The sequence below is a fragment of the Oratosquilla oratoria genome, chromosome 1, assembly GCF_046742065.1.
Source record: "Oratosquilla oratoria isolate Oo_2021 chromosome 1, ASM4674206v1, whole genome shotgun sequence".
Classification (NCBI taxonomy): domain Eukaryota; kingdom Metazoa; phylum Arthropoda; class Malacostraca; order Stomatopoda; family Squillidae; genus Oratosquilla; species Oratosquilla oratoria.
In genome coordinates this window covers 37,621,147-37,633,646 of record NC_134777.1, presented here as the reverse complement: position 1 = coordinate 37,633,646, position 12,500 = coordinate 37,621,147, and positions in this window count along the sequence as shown.

Sequence of the window (12,500 nt, the reverse complement as noted above, 5' to 3'; positions counted from 1 at the left end):
GTTTCTTCCTATTCAGCCTCATTTTTCTCCTCCAATTCCCCCTTTTTTTTCTCCGACTCATTTTCCTCCACCTTCGTCTCCCATTCAGCCTTCCTCTTCCAATCTGCCTTCTTCCCCTCTTCCGTATTCTACACCTCCACATTCTTCTCCTCCACCTTCTCTTCCTCCTTTGTCTCATCCTCCTTCGCGTTCTCTTCCGCCTCCTCCTCCTCCTCCTCCTTTTCTGCTTCTTGCTTCTTCTTTGTCTCGCCCTCCTCTGCTTCATTTTCCTCCTCCTTCTCCTCTTTTTAATTTTTTTTCTCGTCCTCCTTTTCCTCCTCCTCCTTCTCCTCCTCCACCTCTTTCTCTTCCTCTAATTCCCTCTCCACCGCCTCCGCCTCCATCTCTTCCTCCCCTTCTTCTTCCGCCTCCTCCTTTTCTTATTTATGTTCTAGTCTCCTCCTCCCCCTCTCTTATTTATCATCCTCTTTGTCGTTCTTGTGGATCTTTCCCCCCGTCTATTCTCACCCAAATGTTAATTACACTTCCCTCGTCATAATTCTTTTCTCATGTTTTATCCATTTCATATGCTTCCCTTTCTGTAAATTACGGAAGTCCCGTTCTGTTGACACAAATCTAAGTCACGATCTGGCCTTATGTCATCTATTTTATAAGCAATGTAATTTTCATTTACTATTTTATCGTTGCTAAATTACAGATACGTTGTTCTTTTACAAGAATCGCGGTGATTCTATTCTAGTTATACAGTTCTAAGCTGAGCTTATCTTACGCAATGTGGTGTTAGTGTATTTACTCTAATCCAAAATTACAGATACTTGATATTTTGATCCAATAAGAACTGGTCTGCTCCTCTCCACCTTTGTGTCGATAACAACAGCCTCAAACATTTTCTTCCTCGAGTTTCCTATCTTTCTCCATCAGTGTCCTTGTGATTTACATATAAATATATATATATATATATATATATATATATATATATATATATATATATATATATGTATATATATAATATATATATATATATATATATATATATATATATATATATATATATATAGACATTATATATATATATAAAATATACATACACGTATATATATATAGATATAGATAGGTATATATAGATATATACTTTTGTCAACAACAATACATTTTGATTAATTCGACGCCATCAACATCGAGAGACTCGAGGAGGCCAACATGCAGAAATTGAAACGTAGTACGGCTAAGGACTCGAACCTGGCCTAGCACGTGACAAGTATTAGTGACTTAACCGTTTGCATGGTTTTGGATAAATTTATATTCATATAAATATGTACTGAATTGCTAGCCACCCTATATATGTTCCTTTTTTGTTTTCTCGCTATCTATTTATTGATTAATTCGTTTTTTTAATGTCTATATTTTCTATGGGTTTATCTCTTTGTCTCTATCCATGTTTTGCTACTCAAATTTCGTCATTCTGTTAGTTTTAGTTTTTGGTTCTCACGTCTCTCTCTTGTAGATTTACCCCATTTTCTGCCATTTCTTTCTCATTTCTTCATTTTTCCTCGCACTTCTTTATGGCTTTTCTTTTCTTCTTCCTCTTCTCTTCTTCGTTTTCTTTTCAAAGGATTACAAAGGCGGAACATGCCGACAGGAGACCTTTTGGTCCATATCTAGGTCGGATGCGAAAAAATCATAATAATGATAAACAAATAAATGAATAAATAAAAACTATAATAATGTAAATAATAAATAAGATAAATGCATAGGTATAGTTACATAATAAACAGGTAAATAGTAAATAGTAATAAACTGACATAACTAATAACAAATGAGAATCAAACAATAATAAACGGGTAAATGATGATAAAACAAATAAACAAATAATATAAAATGAATTATAGTCATTAAAGCATCTTGCTTAGGTGTTTATCTAAATGATTCTTAAAGCTTCGAACTGAACTACATTGCACTGCCTCTGCAGGAAGTTTATTCCATTTATTTTCTCGTCCTCATTCTTTCTCTTCTACTTCTCGATCTGTTTTTTTTTTTTTTTTTTTTTTTTTTTTAGAAAAGTGAAGGTAGTTCATTATGTTTCCTTTATCTTTTATCTATTCCCATATCATTTCGTCCCCATTTTCTTTTTTCCTCTCATTGTTTTTTTTTCTTTCTATCACATTTTCTAACGTGTTTCTTTCATCAAGAGCCTCATGTTCCCTTTTCTTATTCACCGTCTTTCACTCATCTATTTTTTTTTTTTTTTTTTTTTTTTCTTTATGTAAGGAACATGATTGGGCTTGATGGAAGAAGCCTACCCTTACCCTTGGCCTTTTCTTGACATGGTTGAATCTTACATATATTTCTTATTTTTGTAAAAGGCCTTTGCATGTCAGTGATTTCCCACAACAAAGCCTTTCCATGTTGACCATTACTCCAATCTGATTTTAACGTTAACCAAATGCAAAAGCCCGAGAGGGAAAGTTTGTCTTTCGTTTCGGTGTAGCCCAAAGAGATGAAATTAGGCTCACCTTATTCTCTTCTTGTTTATAAAGGTTAGGCTGGTGATCACGAAAATAATGAGTACTACCGTAATGATAAGAATGCACACACACATATTATATATATATATATATATATATATATATATATATATATGTATATATATATTACAGGTGAAAAATGTAATCACACATTTGTCAATAACGTAGAAACCACTACTGAAGAGGATTGCAGTTTGCAATCGAAATATATAGATTCCCCGTTTCCAGTCTTTTCTACTCCAACAGTGGTTTCTACGTTATATATACATATATATATATATATATATATGTATATATATATATATATATATATATATATATATATATGTGTGTGTGTGTGTGTGTGTCTTTGTGTGTGTGAGTGCATACATACATACATACATACATACATACATACATACATACATATATACATACACACATACATATGTATATATTTCTTTATATTTGTACACTTTTTATTGTCATGTTGATTTGGCATATTACCTCTATGGTGCTAACTCAGAACACTCGAGCAAGAGTTGTGGCGGCGTCGCTTGTCGGTTGTATAATTCTAGTGGCTGGTTGATGACGAATGTCTATGATTTTTCTCCCCTTCTCTTCCACTGTTCGATGACAAACCCATCATGGGCAAGCACACACGTGGAATTAGAAAGGCTTACACAGGTATTACTTGACAAAGCCTACAGCAACAGTGGTGTAAACAACGCAGCAAAGCAATATATGATCAAATGGTACCTTCAACATATTTCAAAACAGAAGAAAAGGCAATAAAGTTTATAATAAAAAAACGTAAAGCCAATAAATCCTTACCAAATAATAACAATTCAACTACAAAATAGGAGAATTTTTTTGCTTATGATCAGAAACCGGCCAGTCAAGACGTCAGAAACTCTAGAATGGACCCATGCCAATGAAAAGCATTAATGTAACTTTGATGATTGTGGCTTTTGATTATACACAAGAAACTAAAATAGAAGGGAAACAAATGGTTGATGAATGGGGGTGGAATGGGTGGGAGATTGGTGTATACTTCGTCTAGCTACTTAATTGTAATGTGGCAGCTTTGTGGTACACAGATATATGGTTAAATTCATAAATATTTACTTACACATGAGTTAGAGTATCGTTAAGGTAAAAAAAAATTGTCTTCAGAAGTATTACTATGAAAAGTCCATTATATTACAAATTTCGAGAAGAACGAGAGCAAAATATTTTTCTTGTGGCATAATAAATATATATAATATGATGATATGTATATACATATGTATGTATATACATATATATATGTATGTACATATATATTTATTTATACATATATATTTATATATATATAAATTTATATATATATATATATATTATGTATATATATATATGACGTAAGCGGAGTAGGAAACACAGGAGTCTGAGAATTGAGTTTATTCCTGACTAGTTTCGCAGGTGTGCTTTTTCATTCCTTTGAAAAAGCACACCTGCGAAGCTAGTCAAGAATAAACTCAAGACTAAGACTCCTGCGTTTCCTACTCCACTTACGTCAACCTGCCAGAATGTCTCAACATATGTATATATATATATGTATATATATATATATATATATATATATATATATATATATATATATATATGTATATACATATATGCAGAGTCCACAAGGAAGAGGAAAAAGACGCGGAGTCCGAGCGCTTTCGTGATATATTCACATTGTCAAGGAGTACAGATATGTACTCCTTGATAATGTGAATATGTTACGAAAGCACTCGGACTCCGTGTGTTCTCTTCCTAGTGGATTCTGCATATTTGTGATTCACGTGTGACTTGTGAAATTTGTGTATATATATATATATATATATGTATATGTACATATGTATGTATATATATATGTATGTATACATATATATATATATGTGTGTGTGTGTGTGTGTGTGTATGTGTGTATGCATATATGATATATGTATGTATATGTATATATATGTATGTATGTATATATATATATATATATTATATATAGCTATATATATTATATATATAGCTATATATATATACATATTATATATATATATACACACATATATATGTATATATATATGTATATATATATATATATACTGTATATATATATACACACATATATATATATATGTATATATATATATATAATGTGTATACATATTTGTGTGTGTGTGTACAAATATGATGTATACAAATATGTTTGCCTTTTTAAATTTCTTTATACACGCTTACATTTCTAATGTTACAGACGAAGACTTGGTCTTAGTAACCTTGTGGACGTGAGACGATCCTTATCAGTCGACCACGGAGGGGATACAAGGGAGAATGAATGCGTGCAATCGTAAATTCAGTCACAGAAACATTATGCTCGAATTCTAGTTTGTAGCTCGGAAGTTGTAAATTGGAATTTCACAGTGATGAACTGTAGTTCTTATGATTGTGTGTGTGAGTGTGTGTGCTAGCGTATACGTTTGCATGCCTGCATGTGTTTACGTGTTTGAGAAAAATAAGTAAATTCCACCCTTATGAATTATGAGGAGTCATTCAAATCCAAAGGTGATAATCTTATTGGGGAGCCTTTCGTCAAGTAATCTCTCTCCAACAGAAGTTTCCTTACGTGTATCGACCAGGTCCTTTGCAATGACGGAGAAACCCGTGAGCAGCAGCTCGGCAGAAAGTTTCTTCCCTTCCTGATGTTCAATTTCTCGAATATCCATCGACACCCGGAAGGAACTCGTACTTGCTCCCGGAGGAGAAGTTCGAGTGAATGCAAAAGTTATCTCAGGTTTTTACATATAAAACGGTGGTGTCAATTTGCTGCGAGAGGAGATGCCGCCGATGATGCCGCTGCCTTTGGTCGGTGACCTCTTCGGGCTTCCTCGAGGTCCTTAGCCATCGTCGCGCATGAAATGTCGACATGTGCTCTGCTTCATTTGGGATTTATTCCAGTCAATATTTAAAATACCTTGATCGATTTGTATATTTATTCTTTCTGATATGAGACTTTGTTGAGCTGAGGTCGAATACCTAGAAATTTCATTCAGCTGTTGTAAAACATTTGGTTGTGGAAACTTGATTCTCTCTGTTTAGGAAACTCCAAAAGGTCTTTGTCAACACTACATGATTATAAACAATAAACATTATTTATATGACTTGAAATATGCTATGTAGTTATGAACTCCTTTGCTGTTGTTTCATGCAAGCACTTTTTTCTTTCCAGCTTAGAGAGTGGACTCCAACACAAAAAGTATCTTGTATATATATACATATATATATCCAAATGTCCTCTATGCCAAAGCCTGCCCTAGAACTGAAAATTATTCTGCATTTAGCAACAAATACTCTCGTACATTATTTCATAATAATGCAAGGGATAAAGTCGTCACGAAAACCTCTAGGAATCGCACTCAAAATTCTTCTTACTCATCCTGAAGATATATGAAGCCATCAGTTCTAACAACCACAGAGTGAGACTCCGTATGATAGATTAATGTATATTTTTTCTTCATCTTTAGGAAGTGATTCTCCATAACCCCCATAGAGCACAATACGTGATCATGGAGGGCCTTACAATATTTTTTTCCTCAATATGTAGCAGTGATGACAATGAATGCCATTCAGTTACTCGAAGAACAACCTCCAATAGAGATATTGTGGTTGCTGATGACAAGAGACTTGCCTCGTGTCGACAGAAACTATTACATCATAGAAAACGATTTTGGCACTACAGGAAACGCAACAGCTTATTGGATAGAACCTTTGCCAGGGGGTGATTATTGGCTTTTGTGTTTTGCATATCAAGTGCGTTTATACAAGGGCTCGTTTTGTTAGACTTGGCAGTCTGGTCTCTTCTTTTCTTGCTCTTTCTTTCACTCCCTCTTCTTTTAAATCCCCAAACATTTTCTCCATTGCTGCCTCACACATCATTGTATATTTTTCCATACATATTTGTGCGTTTTGTGTGTGAGTGCGTACATGACTGTGTGTGTGTGTGTGTGTGTGTGTGTGTGTGTGTGTGTGTGTGTGTGTGTGTGCGCGCGCGCGCGTGCGAGTTTGTGAGTGCGTGCATGCATGCCCGTACGTGTGTATGCGTGTGTGTGTGTGTGAGTGAGTGTGTGTAATTCGAACCAAGCACTACGCGCACCACCATGCTAGTAGTTCATCGCTCTACCAACTGCGCCACCGAGTCGTGTGTGTGTGTTTGTGTGTGTTGTGTGTGTGTGTGTGTGTGTGTGTGTGTGTGTGTGTGTGTGTGTGTGTGTGTGTGTGTTTGTGTGTGTTTTTGTTTTTGTGTGTGTTTGTTTTGTGTGTGTGTGTGTGTGTGTGTCTGTGTGTGTGTGTGTGTGTGTGTGTGTGTGTGTGTCTCTGTGTGTGTCTGTGTGTGTGTGTGTGTGTGTGTGTGTGTGTGTGTGTGTGTGTGTGTGTGTGTGTGTGTGTGTGTGTGTGTGTGTGTGTGTGTGTGTGTGACCAATACTTCTCATAATTATTTATTATTCTTTTAAAACTATCATTCTGGTATAGATATTTTTCTTCTCGCTGTGATATGAAGGATTTAGTCTCGTTTCCGTATATATCCTCTGTTTGTACTCCGTTGTCCTAGTTACACTTGTCTTCGTTAGCATTGCCCTAGTCGCCCTATCCCAGTAACCTTTGTCCTCGTTGACTTTGCCATCATTGTCCTTATCTCCGTTATTTATAGGCTTGTTACCCATTGTCTCGTTACCCTTCCCTTCGTTCTTTTGTCCTCGTCTTACTGGCAAAGAGCCTCATGCTAAGGACTTATTCCTTAATATTGTATTGCCCTCAGCTTGTTACACTATTCTATGATTAGGCAAAATAAGTTTCGTGAGGTATGTCACAGTGCCAAAAGGGTACAAAAGGTACGCCATAGCGTGTTTTCGCATCGAGTGAATAAAATGATCCGTCTTGGACCAGGATAGAATCATCGAGCCATATAATCATGGGGGCATATTTAACCCTCAAGGGGAATTAAGTCGTCTGGCGTTAAAGACTAACTCGCTTATTTCTTTGGCCATGAATTTAACTCTTTGAGTATTCTAATGTAATATACTGGTTTTACTTTGCCTAACAAAAATCACTACTTATAGAGGACGCTTCCCTAGTGAACCTGTTCAGGCTATCTCAATTAACCACATTACGGAAGTAGAACAATATATGGTTTAACCTGGCCAGTGCTAAGCCATTTGATTCAATTCCAACGTTCTGACCAACGTATTTTTTATGCAGACTCCAAACTATCTTAATCTGCTCATAGAGACCACTGGTTAGCCCCTCTTTACACCGATACACTCAAGAGACCTTATATTTAATGACACCAGACGATTTTATTCAACTCTGAGAGAGTCCCCTTACCAAAAGGGTTGAGACTACAACAGTGATGCACTCATTAATATCTATTCTAGCTAATTCCTGGCTGTTTCATCTAGTACATGGAGCGCCCCTGGACTAATGGCATTAACTACTCGGATACATCGTCACTGGACTGTAGTATCAGAGTAAGATTATGGTCCTTGAATTACATTTGGACAACTTCCAGAAAAAAGAAAGAAAGAAAGGAAGGAAAGAATGAAGGAAAAAAAAGAATCTGACTTTTAGAACCAATTAAACTCTGCCAACTTCAGAGTCTCTCGCTGTTTTCTCTGACCACTTCACTGCTATTAACATAATCATTGCCAGAGGCATCGGGATCAGTAACTGCTCTCAAAGACGATGTCGCTGAGAATTCAAAGAGCTTATGCCAAGTGACGCTCAGATCTAGCAGAAAATGTCGCTGTTGGTCGTTGTGTTCCTACAGAAAGAGGTTTTAGTCGTTGGTAGCTCTTGGAAATGGAAGCAGACTCTTCGACCTTGAAGAATGAATTCGTCGTCCAAAGCTCCTGAGCCACACACTACTGAAATATTTTGCTCAGTTCAGTTGCTATGAATCGTACAGACATCATTGTAGTTGAATATATTAATTTTTTTGTGAGTGGTATTTCCTTGAGCGTAATGGAATTGCCTAGAAGCAGAATACTCAATGCAGAAGTATTAATTTGGAAGGAATTTTCTAAAAATAGTAGCCTCCATTATGACAGTGTCTACTCTTCAGATATTCTTTTATCTCTTTCTTGCCCTGGAGTTTCTCAAAGCTGAATAAAATTGTCTGTCGTTTGAGGGGATATAAACTTAAAATGAAACAAGCTTGTTTTCTTGAGCTGTAAAGAGGATAACACTCTTGGTATCTTTTAACATAACTTCTCCATTACAGTGACACATTTTAGAGCACTGTTTCTTCAAGACATCTTGTATCCTATTTTTTTTTTGTAAGATTATATGAATTCAATAATAAAATTCAATTATGTTAACTTTGTCTTCTACATTACTTTTCTTACACATATATTTATTTTACTTGTTCCCTACTTTTTACAGTCAACAACTAGTCATAAATATTAACACATATACAAACAGAGTAGTGGGGTCGTGGCTATATCTTGAAGATCATATTGTAGTCGCTTGAATAAAAGTCTGGGCAATACTGCTTCAGAGTAATGTGTTAAAAGAATCACCAGAAAAATTATGATTCAGCTGCAGGCTGGACAGGAATGGTGTCTTTATTGACCATGAATAAAAGTTTGGGCAATACTGCTCTAGAGTAATGTGTTAAAAGAATTACCAGAAAAACTAAGATTCAGCTGAAGGCTGGACAGGAATGGTGTCCTTATTGATCATGACCCGGTTCTTACCGAGTCCGTCTCTCTTCGTGCATGAGAAGGAGCGGAAATTCCTAAAAGTGCATCGACGTGTCGAAAAGATTATTACGGCAACGTTGTAGCGTGCTTTGAATGGGTGTTAATATATGCTAATGGATGTTACCTTTTTTTTCTTAAAGCACCAGAACGCTGTTGCGATGGCCTTTCCTTCTCTTTTGCTCATAGTGCCACATCTCATTTTACTACTCTCCCCATCCCCCACTCATCCTCATTTCTTCCTACTCATCTTTTCCTCACCTCATTTCCCCCCATTATCCCCTCATCATTCCCTCGCCCTCCCCTTATCCTCCTCTCACTTTTTCTCATTCTTTGCTCATCCTTCATTTACCCCTCATCCTTCCATCATCCTAATGTCATCCTCTTATCCCATTTTCATATTCTCCTCATTATCGTCTCAACCTAAATTTCCTTTTTTCTTCATCCTCCACTATCATCATTATTTCTATACTCATGTTTTTCCTCCATCCCTTTCCAAAATCCTCTTTGTCCTTTTCGTTCTGCTCTTCGTCGGGTCCAAAACTGGGAAGCTACACGTAGCGCGAGGGTCCTGTGAGGAGGACGTCGGAAAGAATCATCCCACCCCGCAGTGCTCGTCTATAAAGCTCATCAACACATTCAGTTCTGTCTGGTAGTGAAAATACGAGGTACTGGCATTCGGTGTCTGTACCAGGCCGAAGTTCTATCAGTTTCTATTCAGCTTTTTTGAGTGTATTCAATACTTCTTTCAAGGAAGATTTACCGAAAGAACTGAGAACCGTTGCTATCTGTTGTGAGGATGCGGGTTCGAATTAATTTCCACTTTCTGCATAAACTACTACTAACTACTACTGACATCACCAAGTCAGTCGTCGAAAAATACCACAACGTCCACCACTATGCTTACCACCAACATTTATATAACCACAATATTAGTGCAATTTATATTTATATTATTGTTGCATTACATCTGTTTGTAAGATTTCTGTATTAATTACATCACTCTAAGTTTGTATTGATTCAGACAGCTTTTTATAATTTTCTATATATTTTTTCTATTTATCTATGTTAATTTGTTTTTCTAGTAACTTTCATTCCCCTTTTTATTTAATTTCATTCCAGTCTAATCTATCATATTTTGTTTTATTCAATTTCATTCTATTTATTTTATCTTGATACTTCTCATATTATTCTATTTTACTTGCTTTATATCGCTTTTTATTCCATTCTACATAAACTAATGTCACTTTAATTTACATGAATTTACTTTACTCATTCGTATCAAACCCAACTCCTATCTTGGACATCTAGATAATTGGATGAGAGAGTTGGGATGCAACAGAAGCGGCCACAAAACAATGAATAACACAAAAGAAAACTGAAATTTATGAAGGAAGATTCTAATGTCACTGATGATGCAAGAACCTATCTCATCTATTTTAGAGGGAGAAATCTTTTATAAGATTTTCATGATGATGTATTTTTTTACAACCATCTCCTTCCATACTGCATGACGTGTTATCTTGCAATTCTAGAAAACTCTCCTTAAGTTACAAGAATTTTGCCATAATCTATTCTTCAAGACCATTTGTTCAGGCTGAAGATTTCATTTGCAAACTATTTATGTCACTTTGATCATCTATTGTGTTGAAAGACTCCGTGCCCATTCATTCGTATTTGTTTTATTCATTTTTTAAATGCAGTATATGTAAGACATATATGATATTGTCCTGATGCAAACTTATTTGTCCATTCTCTTTTATTCATATTGTGATATTATTTTCAGTTACTCTTTTATATTCTTTCTGTGATGTTTTTCAATTCGCAATGTTTCTTCATTTTCCATTTGACGGATCGTCTTCGTTCTTCCACTTTATCAGCATTGGTTTCCTCGTTTTTCCCTTGTTCTCTCCTTCTCCCCCTCCTCTTCATCCTTCTCCTTCTCCTTCTCCTTCTCCTTCTCCTCCTCCTCCTCCTCCTCCTTCTCCTCCTCCTTCTCCTCCTCCTCCTCCTTCTCCTCCTCCTTCTCCTCCTCTACCCTCCTCCTCTTCCTTCACCTCCTCCCCGTCCCCGTCCTCATCCTTCTCCTCCACCTCCCCCTTCTCCTCCACCTCCCCCTCCTCCTCCCCCTCCTCCTTCCCTCCTTCCCTCCTCATCCTCCCCCCTCCCCTCCTCCTCCTCCTCCTCCTTCTTCTCGTCCTAATCCTTCTCCTTTTCCTCCTAGTCCTCATCTTTTTTCCTTACGTTTTACAAAAGAAGACTAAAAAAACTCGATCTTCACTATCAAAATCAAAGCTTAGAGACCGACGACTGAAGGTTTACAGGTTTCTGTATGCATAGGTTTAACACTAAACCACCATACCGCCTGTTCACAATCGTCCCTGAGTTTCCCACTCTAAGAAAGCTTCAAATTAAGAGGGCGTAATGCCACCTGTGGATGAAAAAAACAACAACAACAACAACGATGTGGTAAACAAAAGAATTGTGTATTAATGTTCTCTTAGAGGAGTGTGATAAGAATAATAAATCTGTCATTACTTACTAAAGCCAGACCTACGCTAAATGAAATCTAGAAAAAGGGAAAGACAAAAATATATCTCACTCCTCTTCCTCCTCTCTCCCTTCCTTCTTCATCTCCTCCTGAACTCCTTATCCTATCCTTCCCTTTTTGGCCCGTTTCCCTTCTCCCATTCTTCTATCCTCTTGCCCCTCTCATCGTTCCCTCCTCACGCCTCCTATTCTATTTCCTCTTTCGTTCTCTACGGCCTTCTTCGATTCATCCTCTCCTCCCCTTTTCCTCCTCTCCTCCCCTCCTCCCATCTCCTTCTTTTCTCTCCCCTTGCCTCCTCCCCCGTTCTCCCATGATCATCTCATCCCTCTCCCCCTCCCCTTCTCCTTTTCTCCCTTCCTCCTCCTTTCCTCCTCCTCTCTTCCTCTCCTCCTCCTCTCCTCCTCCTCTCCTTCTCCTCTCCTCCTCCTCCTCCCCTCTTCCTCCCCTCTTCCTCTCCTTCTTCTTCATTCTTCCCCCTCTATTCTTCGTGCTTTGCTCCCCTAGGCCTTTCCCCCTCGCTGCAGCGTTCTTTTCGTGAAAGCTGGAGGCTGCGGGAAGGGTGACAGGGAGAAAAGTAGGGACTTTGGTCGGGAGTGAGAGAGAAGGAGGGAGGGAGGCAGGGAGGGAGGGAGGGATCCTGCTACTTAAAGGGTCTCGCCATTGTTTGCT